Here is a 14,307-nt window from a genome sequence, read left to right on the forward strand (position 1 = left end):
TGGAAACAAACCTCTTGAAATTCAACCTTTTTATTTCTATTTACTTATTTATTTATTTTGAGGTGAAAATGTCTAATGACGGAAAACACCAAACTTTGGTCAAATAAGAAAAATAACCTCTTTGAGGCAAGCCTCTTTCCCATAAATTGAAACCTCTGAAAGAAGTGCCTGCCAAAGAATGCTCTCTTCCTGGAACACAGGGAGCAGAAAGCCAGCAACTTACTTTGAATGTGTTGAACCACATTTTACAGCTATATCTAACTTCTAGAGTGACCCTGAGCCTCACTTTTTTCTTTTCCTCACAAATACTACTATTGCTTCTTCCAATTCATTGATATATTCCTTAAGGATTGCATATAAACTTGTAGATTTCTGGAAGAAAATACCTTGAATATGAAGCTGATCATAAAGCTACCAAAACCCTAATAATACTCCTTGCCCATTCTTGTGGTATAAAAATATAACTAATGTTGGTCCAGTGAGCAGCAAGTAAGACTCTGGAGGGCTCTCTGGAAGTCTGTTTTGGCTATAGTATTACTTTTCCCTGTTTCACTTTGTAAACCTGTAATTGGCAATAAAAGAGACCACACTTTTGCTTTTTTAACTAATATTTATTTAAACCTTACCATAAGGTGTACATAGTGGTTTCTTTTGTTTCCAGCAGGATAAAATTCATAAGCAGAGACCAATTTATCATTTTAAAAATTATTTTGTATTTTTAACCTAGAATGTTGAGTTTAACAATATATTTTTAAGAGACCTACCCAGCTTTCTTTTTCACTGCCTTTCAGTGTTCCCTTGTACATGTGGACTACTGTGTGGGATTTAATGCTGTAAATAGAGAGCCCTTCGGATAAAGACAGAAGTCCTGTTCTCACCCCGTGTATCCACATTAGAGTTAGCCAGACAAAGGTTTCTGATCCTAACTATGCTGTCACAAATCTGGGGTTACTTAATATGACTATTTCAAATGTGCAGCTACTTTCCTACAAATACAGACCAAGTCAGACACAGAGTTTGGATCGATGTATCTGTATATCCTGAGAACTTATTTTTTTAAAGTGGCAAATTTCCCTTTGCACTTATTAAGGATTTTGCCTTTTATTTTTAGAGATATGGCATGAAGATAGCTCTTATTATGTGAAATGATCAGAAAAACAGACACTGAATTGCAAAGACAAAGGGTTAATACTTCTGTAGAGGTGTACACATTTGTAGTGAAAGAGAAATAGCTGCAGTGAAAGCGAAGGCTCTCCTTATTTCAAGTATATATATATATATTTACAATAATCTTGTCTGTCTGCTTCAGTTATAGTAAAAAAAGATTTAAAATGTTTGGGACAATGTTTATATACTTGGATTTTACATTTTTGTGTTTTATAAGTGTTCATGGAAAATAGTTTTTCCTTTATACCATCCATTCAAGATTCCTAATCTTATAATTATTCCAAATCTTACACAGTGTGCAAGGCTAATGGTGTACCAAAAAGACAACAGCACTAAGTAGTGAATGCACCAGAAACAAGGAGGCTAGCAAAGGTAAAGTACCATAATATACGTGTTCTCTAAATACTCTCTTCCATTTGCTTTTAAAGTCAGGAGACTGGGTTAGATGCATCTTTAGCTTGACCCTTTACAAGAGTTCTTATGCTTCATGTAACAAAAAGAAGAACATCTGGAAATAAAAGCTTTGTCTGAGGCTGGGCTGAGATTCTCGCTTTCCTTTTTTTTTTTTTTAATAAAAAAATCATGTTGATTGTTTTCATCACATAAATATGAACAACAGGAAAAATCTGTCAGGGTTTGTAGAGATGTTGTGTCATAGCAGATAAAGTTTTCTTCAGCTCTGATTTCAGCCTTTAATAGAGAAACCAGCTGTTTAGGCGCTCATTTGTTTTATTTATCACAGTGGATTATCTCTTTGGATAATATATCACAAGATCCAAAGAAAAAGCCGTGGTAGATTTGGCTGTCAAATTTATCTACTAAAACTAAGCACAGGATCATTTACTGTGATACAAGTGTCATTTAGAGGGCTTGGAACATCAGTTCAGCAGAAACCTAGGGCAACATAATAGCTGCCTTCTTAGCTGGCACTGACATTCAGGACGCAACTGAAGACTTCCAGAGGCAAAATATGAGGTTAGCATGTGATGAAGAGCCAAGGCACCCTAGATGAGCAGGCTCTCACTAGCTGTGGGAGAACACAGAAAAACTCACAATGTATGTGCCATTGCATTACATAATGGGAAGTGCTTTGGTTTACATGCAGATTATTACTGCACTCTGTAATCATCCCGTTCTTGTCTGAGTTCAGTGACAGCTTTGAACTTGCGGATTGCTTTGGCAAGACTAAATATGAGGGAAAGGAAGGGACTACATGTGACTCTGCCATTATGCTGGTAAGTAGTTTTCCCAGTTGTGGGAGGCTGACATTCCCCCAACATCTGGAGAACATCCCCCACATCTGGCAGTTGCTGACTCTCCTTTGCAGCAGCATATCATCAACTCCTTGGCCCAGCAGGTGCTCAGTGGGAGTCTGCTTCCCTTCTTGCTGCAGCATACCAGCTATCTATTTGCAGACCATAGCCCAGCACAGTGGGGACAGGGCAGAGAGAAAGGGTCTATTGACAAAAATCCTGGGTCTATGAGCATGCAAGGGTCAGTGCTAACCAGGCTGGAGCAGAAGGGCTGTTATTACTGCCCCAGAGGTCTGTCTTCCAAGATGCTGTATGTTCAACAGCAGCATTACGTTTGCCTTCAAGGGACAGCACAGGAGTGAGACCCTTGTCTCTGCTGAGCTAAGTCAGGAGGCAATTTTCTGTTGTTTTTGAAGTGAGTGCCTGCACAACATAAATAAAGATATTTAGGGTCTGGCTGATACCTTATGATACAAATGAAAGGTACAGGCAGGCTGGAGTTGGGTAGGAAACTCATCTCTCGGTGTAATACAGGTGTGGCCAACAAAATAAATCTTCATGTCACCTAGAGCAATGAGGGAAAGACCTCTGTGCCTGAAATGCTTAAAGGGTAAGAACACCAAGGACAGGAGATTGTCAGAAGAGAAGTGGGTATCAAAGTCACCCAGAAAGAGTCAAATTCTGTTAGCTTAGCCACTGTGGCTCTTGTTCCTGGCCACATTAATATAGACTAGGCTGGGGAGCTACATTGGGTTGACAACTGCTTATTGCCAGATGAGGCAGAGAGGTGGGAGAAGCCAAGAGGCACAGCCCTGCAGCTCCTGGGAGCCCATTTGGGTAGATGACATTCCACCCGGGGGGCTCTTTCTGTTGGGATATTGACTGGTTTCATGAAGGGCAGGGCCAGGTTTCTGAGAGGCAGCTCCTGCTAGCTGCAGCACTTTTTTTTTTTTTTTTTTGTGTGTCCCCCCAGTATTTCTGTCTCTGTGACAATTCTCTTAATCTTCTTGTTTAAGTGTACAAATGTAACTTTTCCTTCTCTTGGGCTTGCCCATTGTGGAGATTTTAATTAAAATCCCCCTCTTTAACTAACATTGTTCTTGTTTCAAGTCTTTAAATGTCATTTTAGGGAATTTCAGTGTTTTGGACAAAATCTTTTTCATACTGACTGTTTTTCTGCCTTTCCTATTTCTTCGCTTGTGTGCCATTCTCTTCAATTTATTTTAGCTATCCTCAGACACCATAATTTTGGTATAACTGATATTCAGTAGTTTTCTGATCCAAGGCTTCAAGTCATATATTACTCCATGGGATTAGCCCTGCATGAAACCGCACAGTTCTGGATTAGACATTAAGAATATGGATCATGTTTTAAAAATTCATTTATGCAACTGTTGGGTAAAATTAGACTCAGACAACTGATCCTGTCACAGAACCATGAAACTTCTCTAGGCCTTCCTGCCTCAACCAAAGCTATTTGCCTGTAACGCATAAAGTACACACAATACTACAATGGGAAAAATTGCATTTTGTGGTAGGTTAGTAACATATAGTTTTCCAAGTGGCTAATGAGATTGGTTATCACTACAATATATTATTAACAGCCCTGAGAAATATCTGAGTAGTTTAAAACTTGTTTTATTGGTGTCATACTTCTGCGTTCACAATAAATTTCTGGGCTCGAGTGTTTGTTATCTATTGTCCCATGAGGACCCCAGACAGTAAGTCAGAGACATCTGGACATCATCCTCATGGAAGAGGTAGACTCTACTGGCATGTAATGGAGCCTATGTTGGACATGAAAGTGGTTCCAGATTAAAAGGATGAGAAATGCATTTTCCTGAGAAATGATACCTCATGTCTCAAGTGTACAGAGACAGCAATTAGAAAGGGACCATAATTTTACAGTCTGCACTGTCAATTATAATTCACAGCATGTTCCACAACGTCACACACATAAACAGACTCGGAGGCTCCTGAAAGACTGCAGCTTCTTGCTTACAGCAACCCTTTGCTTATTCTTTTTCCTGGAATTGTTTGCTTTTGGAAAAGCTATAAACATGCTAATATTTGCAGATTTAAAAACTGAAGGGTTTTGTACCTGAATGATTAGAAGTTCTTGCTAAATTGTAATCTCCATCAGAATTTAGGTTCAGATTCACAGATACATTTGTCTCTAATGGTGTTAAGAAAGCTGAACTTTTCATTAAAATTTGTTTATTTTGAGGTAGTCCAGAAAGGAATTAGGGCAACTTAATCTGTGACTAAGCAATTACTGACATGTTTTCATGGTCTCTATTCTGGTGGAGGGCAACATTTAGGGCTTTTAAAACACTCCCTCTTTTGCAGTAGTGAAACACCAGGGGTGAAACCTGAGGCCAGACACCGTAGGCCTCCACGAGCAGTTTTTAGATCTCTTATGTCCACCAAAAAGACTGAAGAAAAAAAAGAACTTGAAGAAAACCAAATGAGTGCTTCAGACAGCTCTGTTTACTTTCCTTCCTCTATTTACTGTCCTAAGCAAGAGTATTGTTTGTCCTCAGCTTCTTATTGCAGTGCAGATTTATCCTTTGATGATAAATCTACAAATCACACTTGCCTAGTAACTTTCACACCTGAAGAATCTATGAGTCTTTGGACTTGGATTATTCCTGTCAGTGTGATGGTATAAACAGACATAGACCCTTCTGCAGCTACATTGCACAGATGTGGCCTTTCTTGGGTGAATGTTCCCGCAGATGGTAGAGAAGAGTTACAGCTGTGAGAGTAATTGTGCAGTCAAGTGGCCTAAGCTCAGAGAAGTGTCAAAAATCCCTCTCTTAATGGCACCTTCAGTTGCAGTTCAATGTGTTCTGGGATCCTTGGCCACATCATCTGCACAGCTTCCATGGTGTTTCCTCTTTGTGACAAGGGCTGTTCTAGAATGGGCCTATTCAGGAGTGTTTATTATTATTATTATTATTATTATTATTAAATGTGTATGTGAATGCAGTGGTTATAAAAGAATCATAGAATCATAGTCTTGGAGACTAAAATCCTTTGCCTTTCTTCAGAATGACTCCTGTTTTCCCACACTGCCCTACAGAGATGCGACAATCCAAACTTGGAAGGAGAAACACCAGAGCTGGACAGTGCAATGCTTATATCTGTTTAATCATCATTTGCATTCCTAGTGACACTGCCAGCAAAGCAGAACATTAAAATCATGCCTGGTATCTAGCTTATTTTATTTATGTAGTTACCCACTGCACAGGAAGCAAAACCACTAAATGTATACTTAGGTCATCAAGGAGACTCCAGTGATAACCATTATCAGTCCCATTTCAACGTCTTTCAAAGCTAATCTTGCAATATGACAAGAAACAGTTATGGAAAGAAGCACTGACTTTGCATTCATTCAAGAACAATCTGTTCACATGGTTGCTGCTTACACAGCGTCTCTTAAGGGTCTTGAACTTTAAAACCAGTACAGAGAATAAACTTCAAAAGGATTTTGTTTTCTTAAGGCATTATTTAGTGGAAATGAACAGAACACATAGGCCCATTTTCTCCATTTGAACTGTGCAAATCAGTCACAAAATCACCCCCACCTTTTCTTTTGATTTTTAGTATCTGTATCTATATAGAAATGATGTGAAAATAGATTTATGTTGCTGAAGGAAAGATCATGTCCAGCTGCAAAATGCTGCTCTTTCTCTTCTTATTCTAGTCTTCATCTTATGCTTTCTTATAGCTGTGAATCACAGTCTTTCACTTATAATGACAGGAATTTGTTGATGTGGAAAGTAAAAAGAATAATATAAATCTGACATGCCGTCTTAATTTTTAAGGAAATCTAAGCTGAGAAGAACCCAAAATATATATTAATAGGAAAATTAGAAAAGCCTGTAAGAATAAATGTGAGGAAAATCTGAACAATAAGTGGAATTCAGAGCTCTTGGCAATGTTTGTTTCATGAGGTTCCCTCATTAAGTGTTTCAGCTTCAACATTGAAAGGTAAACAGGTTTTCTGCCCCTAGAACACCTTTTGTGACACTGTTATCTCCTAAAATAAATTCTAATTTTAAATGATTATAATTAAAACAAAGGAGTTAAGATATTAATTAACATCTACTTAATATTTGACCATAAATTATACAAAATAAAAATTTTTAGAATTTGTGACTTTGTGAGGTTCCTTTTTCAATGAATAGAAAGGTCTTCCTCTCTTCTTGTTTGTACAACTGTACATAGATTGACTTCCTAATTTGTGTCTTTGTCAGAGAAAAGTGAAGCCAGTGGTGTTTAGCATGAGATGAATGCCAATTTCCCTAAGTCAGAGTAGCAGCACTGGAACCACAGTCTCTATTCAATGGAAAGTAAAATAACTTTGCCATGCAATATAACATGAAACAAGCCAATCTCTATGGAAATCAAAGGGAATCTGTCCATCAGCTTCAATGGAAACTGGACTGGCCTTGGAATGACAAGGGGATAGATGCATTTCAGCATGTTAAAAAAAATTCCTTAATGACACTTTGCTGGCAGAATAGAGTTGGATCAGCTGTCTGAAAGACGTATCCAGTATGAGACCTTTAGCTTGGGTAGAAGTATTTATTGTTTTTTATTGTACAAAATTACTTAGAAGTGCCTTTAAACTCCACATAGATAAACAATGCTAAAATCCATATATTTTGCTAAGAGTTCAATGGACTTGTTTGATTTGGTAGAAATGTGCATTAGAAGTTTGTTTTCCTTAATAGAGTTTAAAAACATCTTGTAGAATTAAACCTAGAAACAGTGTCTCATCCTGCTGCACATGTACAAAGGGGCAGGAAATGACTGTTCATGGCTATATGGATGAACTGCAAGAGGCGTTTGGGACTTCCTTCTGTTTTTTGTCCCACAGATCTGACTCCCAAAACTTGTTTTCAAGGGCCAGTGTCAGACTGCAAATTTCTCCAGATTTTTCTTTCCTGAAATATTTTGCTTTGAGATATATATTTTTTTCAACATTTCCAAGGTCATGCTACCCCAGCTGAGATAGGTGTTCTGTCCTCTGTCCAGGACACCCATTATCTCTTCTACCAAGCTCCATCCTTTATACCACCAAGGCTCCCTTATTTTTGTGGAAGAGCTACAGGTACCAAGGTGTTGGCCTCAGGGTGCTGACACACCTCCTCTGGATGTTTTGGTGCCAGCTGACTTGGTTGTTGCTCTTAGCTTATCCACATCTGCCTGTCAGTGCCCTTGTGCTGAGGGCAGCCTCATCCTCTCATCTGCTGGCTGAGCAGTCCCTGAACGGTGAAAGCTGAACAGTCCCAAGATAATTAAAATGTCTTCTCAGGAAACCTTTGTTAATCTAATTTACTCGAACTGACAAAAAAGCTAGGGAACACTCACCATAATGAAAACAAAACAAAGCAAAACAACAGCAACAACAAAGCAAAAAAACAAAAAACAAAAAACAAGAAAACAAAAAAACTACTACAACAAAAATTGTATTTTTCTTTTTCATGTAAAATTTCACTTTCATTTTTTTTTGTCAGTGATTTTTTCCACACACTTTTTTTTTTTTTTTTTGGTACAAATTAGCTTTAAAGGAACGCATCTTTGTTGACTCACTTGGAGAGGTTAATTTCTGAAGGGAATAAGGAGAGTTGAACTATAGCTATAGCTAAGTACAATCCCCATTGCTGCTATCATAAGACAGCTAAACCAAATAATAAACAACAAACCTCATAAAATTCCCTGAATTCAGCTTTTCTTTGGTTTCTTCCATCTTTTATCTTCTCTTGTCTATTGAGATTGTAGGTCTTTTGGGGGACTGATGGCTCAATTTCCTGTCTGCAAGAGTGTCTGCAGTGCCAAAAGAAAGGAATTGCAAGAGAAGAAAGTTATACATACAAGTCTTTGTAATATGTAAGCACTCTAATTTGCACTGCAGTGTTCAAAAATTATCCCACTGTATGGATGAATAATTTATCACATCTGAGTTTCAGTCATTTACAAGACTTACAAGAATATCCAGATTTATAACCATCACAGTGTTCTGGAGGAATTCCAGTTTAAATAATTATATTCTACCAATATTCTCCAGTTTCCTGATTTCAGCTGACGTACTCATTTTTACTTCCTTTTTCAGTATGCTGTTAAGCCTCTTTTAAGGACCGTCCAAGAAGTAGCTGACCTTCAGGGGTATATAGAAGGACTCCTTTGTTTATAATGTACAGCTAGCTAGTTCTTTAAGATCAAATGATATAAGCAGACCTCTAAAATATATTAATATTTTTATCCAAAGGTTCAGTCATGGTTGCAAAAGGTTATTGGCCTCTGACATTGGTAAGAGCAGGACTGGGTTTTAGGAATATTCCAGACTGAAAGAGCAGCTTGATGAGCTTTGGAGCTCCTCAGGAGGGGCCCCTGCTTTCTTCAGGAGTCACCCAGGCCAGGGCTTTGTATTGATGAATGCAGAAGACTTGTGTAGAGTACACTCTGCTGCAGAGCCACTGAGGCTTTAAAAGTGCTTTCTGGCTAAGTGACCTGGAGAATGAATTGGGAGCAATAAAGGACAATCCAACCCTTTGATGCTTTAGATCCTCAGTACAAGTCATAAAAAATATATGTGTTTAGTGTGTCTGTGAATATGCACTGATGAACAAGCAATTCAGAGCTGAGCCGTTTCTTGCCTTCTTTTTACACACACTGCAGTGAGGAGTCTCACTCCTTTCTCCGTTCTGGGATGTATTTGCCATTATGTACTTGAATGTATGTATGTAACTTTTTGGCATTGTAGTCTCTTTTCTTGTTATCCTTCCCAAACGGACAAATGGTTTTTATGCTGCTTTCATTAGAATAGGAATAGGAACAGTGTTTGCACTTCAGAACAAATATTACAAGTGAAATAAACAGTGCCATTCTCATGCCAAAGTGTATGTTTAAGATTAAGACTGTATTTAATTACATTGGTGAATTGCATTCTTTTGGAGTTATGAGGTGGTGCTACAGGAACCAGTTCTATACTCTTGATTTCATAATTCCCATTTTCCTACTCTGAGACTCTGTATACAGATGGGCATATAAAGTGCCTACAGAGGTGTTATATAGATATCTAAGGATCACAGGAATAGACCTTACTTTATACAACCTCAAAACTGCTATAGATAAATTGGCTAATTGATGGATAAATGCATGTGTCTACACGAGCTTGTACACCTAGACTAGAGCACGGATCCCAGGAACTCAATAGCAAAGCACCTGGAGTGTGCCACCTTGAACCTCATGTTGCACTCTGAAGGCCTCTGCCCCGGCACCGAGGGTGTTTTAGGAACTGTCTTGCCTTGGCTGCTCTACCCCTTGTTGTGTATTGATTTGTCAGGAGAGGTAGAGCTTTCTGAGGGACTTGGTTTCTCCAGAGTTTTGTTGTGTGATCTGTTAGATCAGAAAGGGGCCAGGCAAATCAGTTCCCATCACCATGCATTGACAGTGGAGATGAAATACCTCACTGCCTGTGTAAGTATGTTTGATACTGTATGCCCATATTATGTTGCAGTTTTCTGAAGCTTGATAACAGCATCTAGCAGTAGGGGGAGGTCTAAGTCAAGAAGCCCTGGTTAAGAGCCTGGCAAGGAAGCTAAGAAAAGCGGCCACACAATGTGAGAGAGACGTGGCCGGAAAAGTTTAAGAAAATTTCTTAAAGAAAAAAAAAAGTGAGTAGATGCAAAGAGAGAGGCTGGGTAGCCAAAAAACAAAAGCAGCCAGAAAACTAAATACATGCAGCTGAAGAACTTAAAAAATTCAAGAGGAAGACATGAGAGGTGGCCAGAACAGCATTAACAAAACAGACTCTCCCTTTCCCTTCCCTGATCATCTTTCATTCCACTACATCCTTCTCCTCAGCTCTTGGCTCCCCTTTCTTTCCTTCTCCCTCCTTCTAGCCATTGTGGAGAATGGCAGCTTCATAAACTATTAGCTTAGCCTTGCAGCGGAGCGGGACAGCCTGATACAATGACCAGAGTAGTGAGTAAATTTAGGAAAAAATTTAACACAATAAACTGTGAATCAAGATATTTCTGAAAAATAGAGAATTTTCACCATTCATTGTATAAATATTTTTCTCTTCTTAAGGAAGGGGCACTTACAAATACTTTTGACAAGATGTTGTGGTTGTGAAAGTGCTGTCATATGTCCTACTCTTTAATAGTCACATTATGTACCTAGGGCAACCTTCCTGAACGGTCAGTTGAGATGTGATGTCTTGTAATCAAACAGTGAGGAATATGTGATAGTTTTTCTGGTGGTAGGGTTGTTAAAAAAAAAAAAAAGCATACACATGTAACATTCAAAATTTTTTTTGTTTATTTGATCTTTTTGTTTATTTTCACACATCCAGTTCAAAAGAGCAAGAGTTTTGATGTAGCAAATAGGCAAATAGGCATTTCCACAGTCCATCCAGTTCGAAAGAAACACTTTCCAGATTCAGTGGAACAGATTCTGGCAGGTAAGAGGAATTACTGGCAGTGGATAAATGTTCCTGGAGGCATTGCTAGTGAGGTTGTTGATTTAAGTTGAAAATGTATCATCTTCATCCTTTCAGTTGTGTTCTTGTTTGTTACAGGAGTACAAACAGGCTCTGCTCTGCCCTGCACTGCACTAGCACGAAACATGCTCTTTCTGTCCCTGGAGATTACAGTCCAGGTGGTAAACTTATGTAAAAAGCAAGGAAAATAATAGGGGTAAAGAAGGAGAGAAATTTTTTTCCCCAGCTTAAAAAGGAATGTGGTATTGGGCTGCCCAACACACCGAGTATTAGTGTTAGAGCTGAGAAATGAATGCAGATCTCCCATACTGGGAGCCAGGCTCATTCTGCTAACCAAAAAGTTTTGTTCCCGTTGGGTTGTTTTCAGGTACTGGAAACAGCTGTGCTGGCCAAGTGCTTTCCAGGAATATAAGGGCTGTGTAAATTCTAATATTACTTTTTATTTTATTCCTAAGGTCATTAGAAAAATGAGAAACGTTGTGATGTTGCTAAGGTCAATGGATCACGCTTGTAAGCATGTGGAGCAACATCAGGCCTTTGAATGTTTTGGAATCTGTAAATGTCCAGTGACCATACTCTGGGCATGTGCAGTTCTGACTCAGGTCTTTTCATCTGGTGAGATTAAGTTTGTCATCAAGTTTATCATTAAGTTTATGTTTGTGTTTTAGAAACAATATAAGGGTCAGGCTAACCGTGATTTGGTGAAATCAGTCTGTGTTGACATGAGTTCATCAAAGGTGTTTTGGGTGTTTTGCTCCAGGCTCCAAAATCACTTTTCAGTTGTCACAAGCTCTACAAGCTCTTCCTCGTGTTAGCAGATTGGTTCATCCACTCTCATTATCTGGGAAGTCTTCCATGTTTTCTCCTTTTCCTCTGAAAGAATGCACAGCTTGCATGTATCAGTTTCAGAATGAGTAGCTTCTCTGATAATTATTATAATGCAGTCTCAAGGTATATGCCCCTACACCTAAACTATTTTGGATATGTTCCAGAATCTGCTGCTATGAGAAAATAAGTATGTTTTCTGTCTTAATTTCATGGATGTTCATTACTTGAAGACACAGAGCAGAGCACTGTTAAAGTTCCCTTCACTTCTTCAACACAGTTTTGCAAAGCTTTAGTTCTGGCAGGACTTTCCATTACCCCATTCTTTCACTCAAGCTATTTTATAAGCTTATTTATTTATTTATTTATTTTTATTTTTTATCTTGGATAAGGTAGATTCAGTCAATACCTATATTATTCTGACTCAGTTCTGTGTGATGAGAACTCCTGTGCTTTGTAAAAGCTGTTGTCAGCTCTTCTATCACATACCATTTCCTGTAACAGGCTCCTGTAATAGCTAACTGACAGCAGCTTTGTGTCTGTTTGGACTTTCTGAAGCCATCAGGGATGACAAGTGAAGCAAATGGTGAATTGACTGGAAGTAAGCAAACCAAAGCACAGCTGTGGAGCTACAAGAAGCAGTCAGAACAGGCAAGCATCTAGCTAAAGTTTTTGTGGCAGAGCACTACTGTGCAAGGTGAACATTATTATCTTCTGAATGAGATGTACAACCAGAAACAAGCCATTTATCGTTGTAAAGGTCAGACAGGACCTTATGCAAGAGTAAGGATTAAGGTCTCAGAATAACAGCCAAGTTCAACTCTGGTAGTTGAATATTGCCTATCTAAACTTTACAGCAGTTTAATTTGGAAGGCTTCATTTCCCCTTTCACAAACACAGTTGTATAGCACTGCTAGTGCAGAATGTCTCCTGCTGTCCACCCTAGAGGTTGTTTCTGCACTGCTTGTACTGACCCATGACCATACAGCCTGTGAAGTACTTAACGTGGACTCATATTTATTTGGTATAAATGCATTATGGACATTGTGTATGCACATGTGTATGCACTTGTATATGCACAGACATATTCTTCTAAATATTTATTTGTCAGCAGACTCATCTATACATATCATTCATGTATAGGCACATAGAAAATATCCTCATTGGGACAGAATATACTTTCAGCCAGAAAGCAGTTAATAATGTGTATATAAAGCATACAAGAATATTAACCAACAGAACTTTAACACAAAAATTAGCAAGAAATGCTCCAAATATATTTACAGTATACTCTTTAGTATCCTACAGTACATCCTAAAGTATAGTATCCTCTTTAACTAATAGTTGTTATTGCCAGGAATAGGAGGGCATTGATCAGTATTAAATCATGATAATAGGTAATATCACCGCAGGGCTTGAGCATTAAATACATGAGGTACTAAACAATCCCCAAGCTCTGCAGAGTGAGCTGAGGATTATAAATTGTAGGTAATTTGATTAGTCTTTAGTGGATCTGACTGTGGTCTGGACAGAATGTATTTAAAGTGGCTCACGTATGTGTTAATGATAATTGTGATTTACTTCAGTATAGCAGTTTTCATCACAAAGGCTCCCACAGTGCTTTTCTTTTCACAGTACAGTGTTGCTGAAATGCAGCCATCCCTGCAGTAAATGACGACAAACGAGCAGCATAAAACACAGCAGTGGATGAATGGGAAACTTTGGCCCACGACACTGGGACAGGCTCATGGTCTTATGGAAAGCAGCATGGGAGTTTTAATTTTCACATGAGCTCTGGGTTTTAAGGACACAGCTTAAAGACCCCTTCTCAATAAACTGTGTAGCAGTAAAACACAGCTACCACAGAAGGATGAAGAACTTGCTCTGTTCTGCCAATATTTGAACCTTATGGTTCCAGGATGTCTGTTCAGACCAGAGGTTTAGACCACTAAAGTTATCCCCTCTGGCAGTAACTACACTGAACTTTAACAGACAGCTTAAGGGCTGAATAATTAAACAGTGACATGGCGGCCTTACTTTGTTTCATGCTAGAAAATCTCAGTTCAAGAAAAACATACTCATTTCAGCAGGCATTTTTATTCCAGTGGCTCATGAGTCTACAGGCAGTAGGTGTAAGAGAGAGAAAACACTTCAAAAAAATCAGGCCTCAAAGAGCTTTTGGGAATGAATTAAGATTAATTTTGTTAGCGTACTCTAACTGTGAAATTGATTCATTCTTTTACTTAGGTAAAGTATTTCAAGATGGTCCATTATGACGTAATTGATTTTTTTTCAGACAATCATATCAAACAAAGGCATGTTTTTATGAAATCGTACATAAAATATACAGAATGTACAGAAAAATACAGAAAAAAATCTTTAAACTCCAGTCATTGTTTAGCACATGTTCACTTCTTGCATTCAGTACTCTTGGGTTTGTTTTTCTTTACCGTGCTTTCTTCTTCTTTTTATTTATTAATTTTATTTTGCCACAGTCATTCAGTATTCTGTCATTAACCTATATTTTCTGGGTCCACTTGTAAC

At 38.3% G+C, this 14,307-nt stretch overlaps 1 long non-coding RNA gene across 2 annotated transcripts in view; it reads left to right on the forward strand.

The window, feature by feature from the left end:
• Positions 1-14,307, forward strand: part of LOC310896829 — a 61,151-nt gene that overhangs the window by 32,142 nt on the left and 14,702 nt on the right. The gene's annotated exons all lie outside the window — the stretch shown is intronic.

This window comes from Anser anser, assembly GCF_964211835.1.
Source record: "Anser anser genome assembly, chromosome: 3".
In the NCBI taxonomy this organism is placed as follows: domain Eukaryota; kingdom Metazoa; phylum Chordata; class Aves; order Anseriformes; family Anatidae; genus Anser; species Anser anser.